This window comes from Scyliorhinus canicula, chromosome 20 (genome assembly GCF_902713615.1).
Source record: "Scyliorhinus canicula chromosome 20, sScyCan1.1, whole genome shotgun sequence".
Taxonomy (NCBI): Eukaryota; Metazoa; Chordata; class Chondrichthyes; order Carcharhiniformes; family Scyliorhinidae; genus Scyliorhinus; species Scyliorhinus canicula.
Window position 1 is genome coordinate 11,235,222 of NC_052165.1, and position 16,777 is coordinate 11,251,998.

The window sequence follows — 16,777 nt, forward strand, 5'->3', positions numbered from 1 at the left end:
GACCTCTCCCGCCGGTGTGGTTTAAACCACCTCTGGTACCAGCAGGATTGGCGGCACGGGCGGGCTCCGGGGTCTGGGGGGGGGGGATCGTGGGCCGATCTGACCCCGGGGGGGTGCCCCCACGGTGGCCTGGCCCGCGATCGGGACCCACCGATCGGCAGGTGGACCTGTGCCGTGGGGGCACTCTTTTTCTTCCGACCCGCCATGGCTTTCACCATGGCTGGGGCGGAAGAGACCCCCTCCCCTGCGCATGCATCGGTAGGACGTCAGCAGCCGCTGACGCACCGGCGCACATGCTCAGACTTCCGCCGGCCGGCGAAGGACTTTCTGCCCCAGCTGGCGTGGCATCAAAGGCCATTCCCGCCGGTCGGCGGAGTGGAAATCACTCCGGCACGGGCCTAGCCCCTCAATGTGAGGGCTTGGCCCCTAAAGGTGTGGAGAATTCCGTACCTTTGGGGAGGCCCGACGCCGGAGTGGTTGACGCCACTCCAATACGCCGGGACCCCCCCCGCCACGCCGGGTAGGGGAGAATCCCGGCCCATATGTTTCTTCATTTCACCAATGCTTGTTGTTTATGTAGCGGCAAGGACGGTCATTTACGACAAAGCTGATTTTATTTTTCTATATAGCCAGCATCTCAAAAAAGTGGGAAGCTAGCCCACAATGCGAGAAGTATTTACTTTCTTCGAATAGGATATTTTTCTTTCTGAAGTGAGGTGCTTTTGGGTGTAGCTCATAGAACAGATGCTTGATTTCAGCCTCCACCACTTTTGTCCACTTTTCAAAGTATTGCTCACTCTGTGTGTTAAAGTAAGGAACACCCTAACGTCAGTCTGATTTTTTTATTTTACTCATCGTTAAATGCGATACAATTTTTTCCTCCTTTTGTTTCCCTGGGCCATGAGTAAGGAACAGGGGCCCCGTGTCTGAAATTGGGGCGGCACAGTGGTTAGCACTGCTGCCTCACAGCGCCAGAGACCCGTGTTCAATTCCGACCTTGGGTCACTGTGTGGAGTTTGCACCTTCTCCCCGTGTCTGTGTGGGTTTCCTCCGGGTGCTCCGGTTTCCTCCCACAGTCAAAAGCTGTGCGGGTTAGCTGGATTGACCATGATAAATTTCTCCTTATTGTCCAAAGGTTAGGTGGGTTACAGGGTTATGAGGATAGGGTGGGAGAGTGGGCTGATATAGGGTGTTCTTTCAGAGGGTTGTTGCAGACTTAATGGACCGAATGGCCTCCTTCTGCACTGTAGGGATTCTATAATTCTAACTGTGAGAGATCATGAGATATGTAGTTCAAAAGGAGTATTACCTGAAAAGTTGTTAATGTGTAGAATTAATGGTAAAGTGAGTTGTATTCCATTATGTAAGGTGAAGTTGGGAGAGTCCATTGAAAAGTGGTGAAGTGGTGGTAGGAGTAATAGAGAAAATATCTTTTTCAGAGTTACAGTTTATCCTGGGTAAGATAAAGCCGCCATAGTCCCAGTTGACCATGGGCTGCTTTCCCCTTAGAGGGGGACAGCTGACTAGTGGTGATTTAACCTGAGGATCATCACACCGTGGGCAAGGGGCAAGGTTGAGAAGGTGAGCCTTCATGAATACCCTCAGCCGGCACGGAGTGATATAGCTGGATCACAGGTCAGAGTGATGTCTACTGTATTTGAAAAGCTGGTGGAAATTCAAACAACTGAGATGTTGCAAGAAGCATTTTGTGAGGTAATTCTAGATTGTGTGGTAACAAGATCAAAAAGCCACGGGTTGAGGCAGGAGGAGGAGAAATCAAAGGATAAAGATAGGGGGCGCACAAACCCGGGGGGCTAGGAGCGGCGTTGCACGAATCTCGGGCGCCGGGCCTTGACGCTTGTGTCAAAGCGGTGTGCTGAGAATGATGCGGCCGGCGGCGCCTAGGTGATGTCAGCCGCGCATGCGCAGGTTGGCCGGCTCCAACCCGCGCATGCGCGGTTCCATCTTCCCCTCTGCTGCCCCGCAAGACATGGCAGCTTGATCTTGCGGGGCGGCGGAGGGGAAAGAGTGCGTCTCTTAGAGACGCCGGCCCGATGATCGGTGGGTACCGATCGCAGGCCAGACATCTGACGAGCACGCCATGGTGCTCGATCCTCTCTCCGCTCCCCACAGGCCCCACACTTGCCTGTCGCGCGAAGTTCATGCCGGCAGCGACCAGGTGTGGTTGCTGCCGGCGTGAACCGGTCAGCATCCGGGCCGGAGAATCGCCGGTCGCCGTGAAAAACGCCGAGCGGCGATTCTCCGAGCAGCGTGTCGCAAAACGCGACATGCCATTATGGCGGGGGAGTAATCACGGAGGGTGCCAGGGTAGCGTGGCGTGATTCGCCCGGCCCTCCCGCGAGTCTGAGGTTCAGTTATCAGGAACAATCTTTCACCAGATTGTTGATAAAGAACAAGAGCAGTTGGGGGATGAAGCTGATATCTTTAGTTCAGTAAAGTTTGTGGACTTGCAACAGAAGGTTTCAGAGATAAAGTAGTTGTGTCAGAAAGCATATACAGAAATAAAATCTGAGTGTATACCGGAGTGTTATTACATTAGAAATACAGTATTAATGAAAAAATGGAGACCATTACATTTTAAGGCAGAATGAGAAATGGGCAGAAGTTGATCAAATCCTATTACCAATGGGTTATAGAAAGGAGGTGTCGCAAGTAGCGCATGAGGTTCCAGTAGGGGGGCATTTAGGAGTAAGGAGAACTTGGGTGCAAATACAAAAACATTTTTATTGGCCAGGACTGCATAAGGATGCAGTTGAATTTTGTCATACATGTCACACATGTCCTGGTAATAAGCTCAAAAGGAATGTTGCTGGGGAAGGAAAGCAGGAGGATGTGTTAGTAAATTCAGGGGTGGGGGGGGGGGGGGGGGGGGGGAGGAGAGATAAATCCGGATGATTCTGACTGACATTCCTGAAATTAGATTATACAATGAGGAAGTAAAAATAAATTGGGATAAATTACTGAGCTCCCTTCCGGAGAAAAATCAGAGTGACCTGAAAGAGCCATTACAATCACATAGAGATATATTTGTGAACAAGCTTTAAAATATGAAAATTGCACACACCCATCACGCCTTCCTCCTTAAAACAAAATGAAGCAGAAATATGAAAAAAATAAAGGCAAATTACTGCAGATGCTGTAGTAATCTGGAAAATCTCAGCAAGTCTGGCAGCATCAGTAGGGAGAGGAAATAAATGAAAATGAAAATTGCTTATTGTCACAAGTAGGCTTGTTGCCACATTCCAGCACGTGTTCGGGGAGGCTGGCACGTGAAGAGCTAATGTTTTGAGTCCGGTGACTCTTTGTCAAAGTAGAATTATGAAAAGCTGGCTTCATTTTCCTTTATTTCTTTATTTCGGTAAAGTCAGAGACCAAAGTATTGGTTTCTCCTGTGAATTTCTTCCTCAAAGATGGTGCTATTCTGTATAGGTCTCAGCTGCTAGTTTCAACAACGACAGGTCAATTTCTCCCGCCTTTCGTCTAGATTAGGCCTCCAACACGACAAAATCGATTTCTTCCCCTGTTAAAGGGGACGCTGGGTACTTCTTCAACATCGACGGTGATGTGAGAAGCATCTTGTGCCGAAGAAATACATCAAATCCTTGGGAACTGCCAGGAGAGGAGCCCTTTTCCAGTCATTCCAGCCACGTTCTGGTGCAGTTGCATACCCGAGTTTCCATTTCTTCTTAACCAATTCAACAAAGTTTGGCAAAGTTAGTTTGATTCTCTAATTCAAATTCCTCTTGCTCCAGACCTGCTACAACACTGTAACTTGCTCTCCCAATCATTTTTTAATGAATCAATGCTCTGCCCAGCCGTCTTCTTCAACTCAACAGTCTTGTTCTCTTGACTTTCTCGGATAACCTATGATTCGCGAACAGGCTCTGAACACGTTTCCAGCTTCTTGTTCCTCCCCTCTCCTGTCATTTATTTCTATACAGTGTCTTAAGCTCTTCAGTTCCTATTGAACCTGTGCCACCTTGAGTCCATATTGATGTTGCTTAATTGGATCAGAAAATTCCGTATCTTGGGGTCACGATTGAGCAGAAACCTTATTGGACTAACCATATAAATACTGTGATTACAAGAGCAGGTGAGAGGTTTGAATTCTGTGGTTTGACTCCCCTACTGACTCCCCAAAGCCTGTCCACCACCTCGAAGGCACAAGTCAGGGATGTGATGGAATACTCCCCACTTGCCTGGATGAGTGCAGCTCCAACAACACTTAAGAAATGAATGAAATGAAATGAATATTGCTTATTGTCACAAGTAGGCTTCAAATTAAGTTACTGTGAAAAGCCCCTAGTCGCCACATTCTGGCGCCTGTTCGGGGAGGCTGGTACGGGAAGAAGCTCAACACCATCCAGGACAAAGCAACCCGCTTGATCAACACCTTATCTGCCACCTCCAATTATCACTCCCTCACCACCTTCACACTGTGGCAGCCGTGTGTACCATCTACGAGATGCACTGCAGCAACTTGCCATGGCTGCTTTGACAGCACCTTCCAAATGGTCAATTTCTACTGACTAAAAGAACAAGGGCAGCAGATGCATTGGAACATCACCACCTGCAAGTTCATCTCCAGTCTACCCATCACCCTGGCTTGGAAATATATCGGCATTCCTTCACTGCCAATGAATCAAAATCCTGGAACTCCCTCCCTAACAGCACTGTGGGTGTACCTACATCACATGGACTGCATCGGTTCAAGAAGGCAGCTCATGACCACCTTCTCAAAGGCAGTTATAAATATTGGCCTGGTCCACATCTCAAGAACAATTTTTGTTTAAACTTTGTGATGAATATTGAATATAAAACCATCAATTTTGTTTCATGTGGTATTCCTTTAAAATTCCGATGTGCACTCCCAGATGGTAAAGCACCATGCCAGGACTGCAAATTTGTTAAATTTGCCCTTTTAATGTGCTGAATGTGTTTGCCAACGATATCCAGTTCTACCTTTCTGTCACCTCTCTCAAATCCAGCACAGCTTCATGTTCTCAGACTGCTCATCTGGCATACAATCTAGGGTTCCCTCCAATCAAAAGACTGTAGCCACCACAAGCCCCATCCTCGCAATAATTCCTTCACTCTGCATCGCATCCATCAAGGGGGGGTTTGCAGCTTCAACATCATAACTTGATGCAGAGTTCAGCTTCTGATCCCATATCCGCTCCAATTCCAAGATCTTCATCTGCTTAATGTTGTCCATCTCTACCCAAGCCCAGCTGCTGCTGAAACTCCCGCAATGATTTCATCACCTCCAGACTAATCGACTGCCCAACGGGTCAGGTACCCATCTACCATCCACCCTCCATAGATTTCATGTCATACAAAACTCTTTTTAGTTGTATTCTATCTGCATCAAGTCTTGCTCTCCAATCAATCTTGTGCTCACTGACGTACATCGGGAACAGGGTATTGCCTGCCGCTCAACTACGTGGCATCTGTGTAACATCTGATTAATGTAGGAATTTCAGAGATATTGTATTATCGGCATGTGGTGCAGTGAGGGTTTAAAAGAGGGTTGGAGCGTGTTTGACTGCTGTAGTTCTGTTTCAAAAGAATCTTGGTTTGAAAGGTTGGGAGACTGGGTGCAATTAAACCATCGGGCTGATGGAATTTTGTTTTGATTAAGGGGATGCCCCGTGGATGTTGCCTGGAGTGGAACGTTGAAGTTATGAAGAGAGGTTGGATAGACTTGGGTTGTTTTCACTGGAGAAGAGATGACTGAGGGGCGACCTGATCGAGGTGTACAAGATTATGAGGAGCTTGGAGAGGGTGGTTAGGGAGCAGCTGTTTCCCTTAGTTGATGGGTCATTTACGAGGGGACACAAGTTCAAGGTGAGGGGCAGGTGTTTTAAGGCGGATTTGAGGAAAAACTATTTTACCCAGAGGGGGCTGACAGTCTGGAACGCACTGCCTGGGTTGATGGTAGATGCAGGTTGCCCCACATCCTTTAAGAATTACCTGCATTAGCAGTTGGCACGTCCTAATATTCGAGGCTTATGGGCCAAGTGCTGGCAAATGGGATTAGGTAGATAGGTCAGATGTCTTTCATGCATCGGTGCAGACTCGATGGGCCGCAGTGCCTCTTCTGCACTATTATTCTGTGATTCTGGAGTTAATAAAATTTGGGACAACACTACCTCAAAGCCATATGCAGAGGAGTCACACCTGATGATGAGCGCCTTCAATGGGTTGTAACGTGTCAACAATTTTGAAGATAACAACGGTCGCTTCACCCTGGCAAATGCTTCTATTTGTGGTGCTTTCTATGCCCATTCCTTTTTATAAATGTTTTTATATTGGGTTTTTGAACAAGGTATAATTACCGTTATGTACACAGAATAAGAAACATATATATATATATACACATATCTAGAAGAGAAGGGCACATCCCAACATAAAATACAATAAAATATGAAATAGAATAACTGGTGGGGTATTGTGCACCAGCTCGACAGCGGCAGCTCTGTACACTGGCAAAATTATTTACACCACGTAAGTAGGCGACTGTTTGCGGGGGTGGGGGGTGGGGAGCAAATATACATTTGGGTGCCGGGGAGATATTTACAGTGTGCGATACTTGGCTGTGTTTCGTGTTGTTGTCGCCTGCTTCTCCCGGACGGGTCTCGCTGCCGTCTCGCGCTCGCCTCCGCTTCTGCTGCTCCTCCCGTCCTCCATCTTTATTTTCATCGTTCCCCGCTCCTGGAGATTTCATGCACGTTTTGGTATCCCGTGCATTGCTTCCGGCTCTCGTTTCCCTGCCCCCCCCCCCCCCACCAGTTGGTTCTCCTCTCTTGCCCCCACCCCCACCCCCCTACGGTTCGCCTTTCTTTCCTCAGGTTTAGCTGTCTCCGCGCCCCCCCCCCCCCCGCCGCCCTCCATCTCTCCCTTTCATGCCTTGGCTACCTTCCCCTGATTCTTGACTACTTTCCCCTGATTCCTGGCTACCTGGCTATTCTTCCTCTTGTTCGTTGACCACAAACGGGTCCCGGAACATTCGCGTGAATGGCTCCCACGTTCTGTGGAAGCCGTCATCTGACCCTCGGATGGCGAATTTGATTTTCTCCATTTGGAGAGATTCCGAGAGGTCGGACAGCCAGTCTGCAGCTCTGGGCGGTGCTGCTGACCGCTAGCCAAACAGGATTCTACGGCGGGCGATCAGGGAGGCAAAGGCAAGGGCGTCCGCCCTCCTCCCCAGGAATAGATCTGGCTGGTCCGAGACCCCGAAGACCGCCACTATCGGGCATGGCTCCACCTTCACCCCCACCACTTTGGACATTGCCTCGAAGAAGGTTGTCCAGTACTCCACAAGTCTGGGGCAAGACCAGAACATGTGAGCGTGGTTGGCCGGGCCTACTTGGCACCGTTCACATCTACCCTCCACCTCCGGGGAGAACCTACATACGGGTTCTTGTTAAGTGGGCTCTATGTACCACTTTTAGCTGCATCAGGCTGAGCCTTGCGCACGTGGCGGTGGAGTTGACCCTATGCAGTGCTTCGCTCCAGAGTCCCCACCCTATCTCAATCCCCAGGTCCTCCTCCCATTTTTTTCTAGTTGCGTCCAGTACGGTGTCGGCCCTTTCTGTCAGTTGGTTGTACATGTCACTACAGTTTCCCTTGTCTAGTATGCTTGCGTCCAGTAGTTCTTCCAGTAGTGTCTGTCGTGGCGGTTGTGGGTACGTCCTTGTCTCCTTTCGTAGGACGTTTTTAAGCTGCAGATACCTTAGCTCGTTCCCCCTGTCTAGCTGAAATTTCTCTGTCAGTTCGTCCAGTGTTGCGATCCTGCCGTCCGTGTATAGGTCCCTAACTGTCAGTGTCCCTCTGTCCTGCCCCCACCTTTTGAAGGTGGCATCAGTCAGTGCTGGTGTGAACCTATGGTTGTTGCAGATGGGAGCCTTGTCCGACATTTTGGTCGGGCCAAATTGCTGCCGCAGGTGGTTCCAGGATTGGAGGGTGGCTATCACCACCGGGCTGCTGGAGTGTTTTTTGGGTGGGGATGGGAGTGCTGCCGTGGCGAGGGCCCGGAGGGAGGTCCCCATGCAGGAGGCCTCCTCCGCACGCACCCACTCGGCCTCTGGCTTCTTGATCCATTCCCTTATTCCCTCGGTTGTCGCCGCCCAGTGGTAGAATTGTAGGTTGGGGAGGACTAGTCTCCCTACCCCCCCCCCCCTGGATTTTGTTTTTTGTAGGACCTTCTTTGGGATCCTACCATTTTTACCCCCCCATACGAACGCCATGATTAGTTTGTCCAGCGCTTTGAAAAGGGCCTTGGGGATGTAGATCGGAATGGATCTAAACAGGAAGAGGAACCTGGGCAGTGCGTTCATTTTGATCGTCTGGACTCTCCCCGCGAGGGTGAGTGGGAGTGTGTTCCATCTTTGCAGGTCCTTTTTTACTTCCTCCGTCAGACTGGTGAGGTTCCATTTATGGATCCCTTTCCAGTCATGGGCTATTTGGATCCCCAGGTAGCGGAATTTGTGTCAGGCTTGTTTAAACGGCAGCCCCTTTAGTGCTGCCCCTCCCACTTGCGGGTGTACTGGGAAGATCTCGCTTTTGCTCAAGTTTGCACTGGCTCTTGGAAAGAGCACCCCATCCAAGCCCACACCTCGACACCATCCCCATTACCCAGTAACCCCACCCAACACTAAGGGCAATTTTGGACACTAAGGACAATTTAGCGGCCAATCCACCGAACTCGCACATCTTTGGACTGTGGGAGGAAACCCACGCACACACGGGGAGGATGTGCAGACTGCACAGACAGTGACCCAAGCCGGGAATCGAACCTGGGACCCTGGAGCTGTGAAGCAATTGAGCTAACCACAATGCTACCATGCTGTCCAGTCGGACTGTGGTGGTTCTTGACCAACGGGCCTGGCTATGGCACTGTTCTGAAGGGGACTGGGTTGTGTAAGTACTGTACATTGGGGGGGGGGGGGGGGGGGGGGGGGTAGCAGCACCTGTCGGAATGGGGGTCGGCCAATGCTGTGCATGTCTTAGTCCGTGGACCCCATGACTTCCTGAACCCCCTTTTCCGCATTCTCACAGGAGAGTAACAACTCTCTTGCCCATTTCAGATCCAAGCATGGTCTGCTAACAGCTTCACTTGGATCGCTATTTTGCTTATGCCACACACCAACCAATCTCATCACATCTCGGGGAGGTTAGGGCTAAAGTCACCATGCTCGACGAACCTGCGAAAGTGTGTCATAAACTCCGGAACCGATTTCCCCCAGAGGTTCACTCTGCTGTGTTAAAGTGGTATCTCTGCATGATTAATGATGGCTTGGGGTTGTGATGATTTGCAACGAGCTCGTTAAAGGTTTTTGAGTCCGGAGCCTCAGGCTGGGTGAGGCTTTTAATTATGCTGAAAGTTGTGGCTCTGCAGGAAGTCAGGATTATTTATTACCTTTTGCCGGTCATCTCCAACATTACCATCTGGAAGAAATCTGAATCCGTTCGGTATACCGGGCCCAGTCTTCCACGCCTTCCTAAAAGTGGCATTTGTCCAGTCTCACTGACCTTGTTCTTGTGCTGGGAAATTCCGGTGCAGTCGGAACGTCCTGGATCGCAGCCGTTGTTTTCCTCGTCGCCAATATAAAAGCTCAGGCGATCCTGGAAGGTAAATCCAAAATAGGTTTAATTTGACAACAAAGGTAAGGCAGCAACAGGGCTTACAGCTCCACGATCCCAAACGGGATTACCATTCAAACCGGTCCCAGTCCGGGCCCGCTTTTATAGGTCGATTTCCACGTGCCACAGCTGCTCGGTCTCCGGCTACCAGGGGGTGGGGGGGAGAGGAGGCTAATATTCCACGAGTCCCATGGGGAGATAAATTGGGATGTCCCCATGGGTCTGATGAGGGTCATTACAGACCCTTTCCTTTTTATCATCTCCATGTTCTTCCGACTAAAGTTAATCACTTCTGTGTTGAATTTCGCCTGCCACTTGTCCGCCCCCACCCGTTCCACCAGCTTGTCTATGTCTTATTAAAGTTCCACACTATCCTTCTCATAGCTCAGAATACTTTTGAGTTTCGTATCATCTGCAAATTTTGAAAGTGTGCCCTGTACGCCAAGCCACTAAGTCGTTAATATGTATATCCGTAACTGGTGGAGAATTCCACTCCCAACCTTCCTCCAGTCTGAATAACATCTACTGCTTCTGTATCCTGTCACTTAGCCAATTTCCTATCCATGCTGCAACTGTCCCTTTTACTCCATTATCTATAACTTTTTCCAAGTCTGTTATGCCGCATTGTGTCAAAAAACTTTTTTTAGTCCATGTACAACCTCATTAACCGTCTAGTACCTCTTCAAGAAATCTCCAGAAGTTAGTTAGACATGATTTTCCCGAAACAAATCCATGTTGGTTTTCCTTAATTTGCCGATATTTTCCCAAATGATTATTATCTGTCCCGAATTATTGCTTCTGGAAGCTTCCCTGTCACCAAGGTTAAACTGACTCGCCTGATTTAATGCGCTTATCTTTACACCCTTTTCCAGTCCTCTGCCACCACTCTCAGTCGAAGGAAGACTCGGAAATTATGGCCAGTGTCTTTGTATTCCTGCTCTTCCCTAATTTCCAGCACCTTCCTCCACCTTAATAGTGAATACAGGAAAACCTGCAGATGTGTCATCAGCTTTACCCATTTGGGCATTATGTTCTGGAGGAGCACTGGCAATTGTACAAATGCAATAGTTATACATTTTAATTTCCAACATTCAGCCTTAATATGTGCTTTTCTATAACATAGCTCCATTCAGTGGTAGGCTCCGCCTACCCACTGCAATTTTCTTGAATATAAACCAGCTTCTCCATGATTTGTGGGCCACGATCCCTCAGAGGGGGCATGACCCATAGCCTGGATTGTGGAACCTTTTGAAAGATAAGGTCAAAAGGTCTTACCCATTTCCTCCCTGCCAATCCATCCCTCTCCCCATATGCACCCTCTCGAATCTTCTCCTCATAAAGTCCATGTCAACTCAGAACTTGCACGTCCATTCACCCAGTATTCATTCTGTACAGAAACAATTAACCCATGAACTCTACAGTGACAAAGACATGCGTGGAGCTGCTTAAAAAAACATCCATTCATAACTTTCTTTTTAAAAACAACTGCTGTTGCTACAAACCAATAAAACTGTCAACGAACCAAGCTTTTAACGTATCAGTAACAGAATTAGTGAGCACACTTGTGGAAATAAACATTAAGCTTTCACAAAAGATATCACAGAAAAAAATAAGTTTTATAATATAAAGCTGACAATCTTCTTTGCACTTGTGTCCGCAAACTCACCCACTAATCCTTTAAGAATCTGAGATAAACAATCCGCCTAGCCGGAACATTAAATTAATGGGGACATATTAAAATGTATCTCATAAAGTCCGGGGTTCATAACGCACCCAATTTCTTTAAGGTTGGGCCATCATCTCTTCAGTACTCTCTCGAAAGAGCCACTGAAAGCATCCTTAAAATCCACCCATTCAGCAAAGTCTTTGGATTCCAGTCTGAATATCTTTTTACCCGCCATCCATTTTTGTCTGGTTTACGAAGCACCTTGAGAATGTTTTTCTTTGTTCAAGGTAAATGTAACCAATGTTGTTGGGAACGGATTACTGTGATAGCTGTTAGTACATTTTCCAATATCTTTTCTTGACAGTATTTGAAGCAGCTCAACAGAGCATTTGAGAATCGAACATTTGGGTACCGTGGTCAGAGTCTGAGGTTAAATGCTTATGTCCCCTAAACCTGACAGTCGGAGATTTTATGTTTGTTTTTTTGTGTGAGGTGATCATGTTTCAGGAGTAAGTGTATCTTATTAGCCCTACCCTGTGTTCTGTCATTCCTATCATGAACAAACCTTATTTTTACCATTCTCAGGAGATATTAAGAGTTGGATTATCAACAGAAGCAGAGGGAAGGTGAAAGTATGAAAAGAAGGAAAAAGCTCTCGGGTCAGTGCAGACTCGATGGGCCGAATGGCCTTCTTCTGCAGTGTCGTGATTCTATGATTAATTTGCTTGTATGCTGGCTCTGTCACTGGAGAGCAACATGCATTTTTTAAAATGTGTTTATTTGGATATGAAGCAGCTTCTAATGTTCACATTAGTAAGAGGCAAATATAATTGCCTATCTTCATTTACTGTTTTTTGTTGGCGAGTTGATAGGAGGGAACACCATGGCCATCGCTTTGTCTAATTTGCTTAATTCTGGAATTGTTATGGGTGATCTATTCTGATGCCAGTGTGTAATCAAGAAACTCTGACGGACTGTTTTGGCATAATATGCTCAAGTTTGGTCAAAATATTCAGTAGCTGGCAAATGAGCGATTGTGAGTGTAACCCACTGGGCTTGCTTGATTTCAACCACAAGAAATTTTAAATACACCCAATTGTATTTTATATTGGCCACTTTTCATATCCATACATGCAAATTCGGTGGTTAAAGAATCCTGGAGTAATTCAAATGGTATATGGGACTCCATTCTATTTCTAGTCACAGACTGAAATTTGAACAACTAATGTTTTGTACTAGTTGGTATCAGAGCCATTTGCCTGTTTCGCTATTTGAGAAACAATTGTCAACTGGCCGTCTCTCTCATCGGTACAGAATACGTTGGCTGAACATAACTGTTGACTCTCGTGACCACTTATAAAGGCTCTGATTTTGCTGGAAAATTGATGATGACTGTAATGGAACTTGTTGATATTGGTGTGTACATCATCCATCGAACTGTGGCAAAGAAAACTTAATCCATGAATTGCAAATTGTCACAAATTGCAGGACGATTTGTGCCTCTCTGCTGTGTGTCTTGCTGGTCCTCAACCTCCGGGGACAGTTCCATTGAATTGCTGGCTTATCAATTGGCAATTAAGCTCCTCACAGAAACTTGGGGCTGCTACTTAATGGTAAAAGTGCCTTTTTGTTGTGGAAATTTATGCTTCTGCAATGTCACTTAATCTCTTGCGGTCTTGTGGAGTCTGTGGACCATGCGAGTGTAGGTTGTTGTAGACTGCACTCTCTGCTCAGTTTTTTAAAAAACCTTTTGTTGGAGTTTTGTTTGCACTTCAGCCCCACACTCCTGATGTATGGATAACTGGTACGGAGAGGGACGGGGAAGGAGGAGGGTTTGCTCCTTCTAGGCCCTGCCAAATGTGCCATCAACAGGACGAGGCAGCGGGCATCTGAGGGGCTTGTCCAACCCGACTGTCTGCCCCTCTAACATGGCGAACTGCGTGGTATGGTGTCCCTGGAGAAGGAGCATGCGGTGTCCACTGGCTTTCCATGCCTGGTGGGCGCCGAGGGGGACCAGGGTGCCTTATCGACTCTCTTAATCACATTTTGGTTTGATGTTTTAAGTTTTATTTGTGATTTTCTTTTTTTTTGTTTCAGCCAGGATCCTTCTGAGGGGCTGCCCCTTCAATGTGTCCCTCCGTTTAGTTGATTTATTTTAATTGGATAATTGTTTATTTTAAAATAAGCCACGTAATCTCACTGGACCAAAAAGGGAAAAATTAAACTGTGTTGCTTTTATTTGTGCAGGTAGTAAATTGTTGTTGGAGATTTTCAAAATTTTATGTCCAATTTATTTTAGAAACTTTCATTTCAGTTGTGTTTTGTTGTTCTCTCTCCTGATCCAATCTTTCTCTTTCTGTACCTGACTTGTCTCTAATTCAACCTCCTTTCACATCATTCGTCAGTCTTTCTCCATCCTTAAATCTTATAGGTTAAGGAGAGACATTGTTGCTTCCGAAGGTTTACCAAGGTCCCCAGTGTCTACCCAGCAAAATCTGGGCCAATGTGAATGGGTATTGCCAAGGAACTTCCAACATATTATAGCAGATTACTGCAAGTCTTTAGTCTGACTCAACAAGACTGGTCAGCTTCAGTGCAAGGCTGCTACATAACTGCTGGACATATGACGTAAACTTTGCTCTGTGAGATTATGTACCTGCGTGTCCAAACTGGGGCAAAATTCTCCGACCCCAAGCAGGGTCGGAGAATCGCCTGGGGCCGCCAAAAATCCCGCCCCCGCCGTGGCAGAGATTCTCCGCCACCCGGGAACACCTGCCACTCCGATCGGCGAGGCCCCTGCAGTGATTCTCCGGCCCGGATGGGCCGAAGTTCTGCCGCTGGGAGGCCTCTCCCGCCGCCGAGGTTTGAACCACCTCTGGAACGGCGGGATCAGCGGCGCGAGCGGGTCCCTGGGGGGGAGGGGGGGGGGGGGGGGGGGGGGGGAGGGGGGTGATCGAACCCTGGGGGGTGCCCCCATGGTGCCCTGGCCCGCGATCGGGACACCCCACTCAGACTCCGGGCCAGTGCCCTGGGTGCACTCTTTCTCCTTCCGCGGCCGCCACGGCCTCCGCCATGACGGAAGCAGAAGAGAAACCCACATCGCACATGCGCCGGTGGTGACGTCAGCGGCATCTGGCCGCTGACGTCACTGCCGGCGCATGCGCCGACCGGCGAAAGCCTTTCGGCCAGCCCCGCTGCCGGGGGCGCCGGTTGTTTGCGCCAGTCTTCTGGTGCCAACCGCTCCGGCGCGGGGCTGGCCCCCAAAGGTGGGGAGAATTCCCCACCTTTGGGGAGGCCCGACCGCTGAGTGGTTGGCGCCACTCCCTTACGCCGGCACCCTCCGTCACACCGGGTAGGGGAGAATCCAGCCCCTGATTCTCATTTTGCTCACTCCCTGCATTCACTGCTAGGAGATTGCCCGGGTGACGTGTGCATTTTCTGGTCCAGATGCTCCTGCTTGGTGTGGCTCTGCTCTTTCTGTTGGGGCCTGCTTGTGTGTGTGTGTGACCGAGATTAACCTTGCAGCCATTGATTTGCAATTTGCTATTGCTCCTTTTCTCTCACTGTGGTGGATATAGTTGACTTTTCTTAGCAGCAACTTCTGCAATTTCTCCTTTTAACCTGTTGCTGAATAACTAGCTTGGCGGTTAACATATTTCGAAAGGATGGTGTTTGATAACTTACCTTTACAATTTTCTCGTTCATAGATGTTCCCTAACGTCACAAGCGGCTTCTATTTCTACTATCCCAAATGTCAAATTTTATGACTGCCTCATATTAAAATACTATTTGGATTGGACTGTGGCTTCTTTTAAGAAAGTTGCACTAATTATACTCTTATTAAACCAACTTTTCTTCAGCAGTTCCTCCTATTTCCATGTAAGAATAGTGAAGTTGTTGAGCTGTTCCAACCGCAAGACTAGGCCACCATCTCTGAACTGAGTATAATTCAATGAAGTGATGTAGCAAATTGTATTCACCCACCTTGCTGATAATGTCTTCAGAAATAGGAAACCACTATCGAAGCGCGAGGAACCTTATTGAGTTAATATGATAGCAGGTCAGCCCAGGGCCCACACAAGGTTACTTTGAAGTTCTTTTTCGTTCAGATAGACGTTTACAGACAGGAAGCCATTTGCACCTAATACATGTGGAATGAGTTGAATTTGATGACTTGGTGCCACTGTTATCCAGGTTAGTTCGGAATATTGATATTATAATTCACCAAAAATGTTTATTAATGAGTTTACTAGGAAAATGAGGTCAAGCGCAATTGTTTAGAATTTTTACAATGTGTCACCACATCAAAGGCATCACGGAGGCAAAGTGGTTAGCACTGCTGCCTCACAGCGCTGGGGGCCCGGGTTCAATTCTGATCTCGGGTGACTGTGCGGAATTTGTTCTCCCTGTGTCCTCGTGGATTTCCTCGGGGTGCAAATTAAATATGAAAGAACAAATGCAAAGTAAATATGAACCAACAAGCAAATGATAATTCAAATAAAAAGGTAAATTTGACTTTCAATTATCGATTTAACAAAGGTAAATCTGACACAACCACAGGCACCTACATCACTCATTGCAGACATATTGCACAACGTGCCATTCCAAACTTCTCTAACTCAGTATCCAGTCCATAGAATCTCTCACTTTCCAACTCAATCGATTCGGCTCTCGTGCAATGTTTACCAGTAGTTATATTCAATCTCGGTTCCATGGAGATATTTGTCACCTATTTGGCGCGGTAAAATGGTCAAATTCTGAATCCCTGTTCCAACTTTGTCCAAAGCTCTCTGTCTTGTTCATCTCTCTTACACAAACACAGCCTCTTGTAAATATGTTTTCTGTGGTGCAACTCTTCCTTTGTGACTGGCCACCTGGATTTCATATGTTAAATTCCTTCCTGTTGTTGTTGTTGTTTCCATGGCAAGGAGCCCTAGGTCACACGGGCCAGTGTTTCTTATCATTACACAAACTTTAAATTGATCCCTTTACAGTTGATGCAAAGTCTTAAAAAGCCCTTTTCAAACTTCTTGAAACTAATTGCAGATAATACAGATGTGTTACAAATTTGCTTTATGGCAATACTTCCAGGTCAAAGGTCATAGCAACATCCCTAGTCAAGTCTTGGCACACTTAACTAGTATTGACAGTTGCAATTCTTTCACTTTTGCGACACGATACTCATGATAATTTACATGGTAAAATAACGCTAATGTCTTTAATACGACGCTACATTTCTCCTACACTATATATTTTTCGTTTCAAAATACCAGTGCTTCTTATATCGTTAATCATTAGTTTAATTTTATTTATGTTATTCTATAATATCTAGGTTCTTTCATTTTGATTCTCCTTTACAATACGTTTCCCTTTTGAACTGTATTTTATCTGCCTTGTTTTCGGTCTTTTTTCTTTTTTCTCCTTCTCAATGCCATTTCTCAGCTG

General features: G+C 47.3%; 1 protein-coding gene across 1 annotated transcript in view; it reads left to right on the forward strand.

The window, feature by feature from the left end:
• Positions 1-16,777, forward strand: part of tes (testis derived transcript (3 LIM domains)) — a 67,558-nt gene that overhangs the window by 13,012 nt on the left and 37,769 nt on the right. The gene's annotated exons all lie outside the window — the stretch shown is intronic.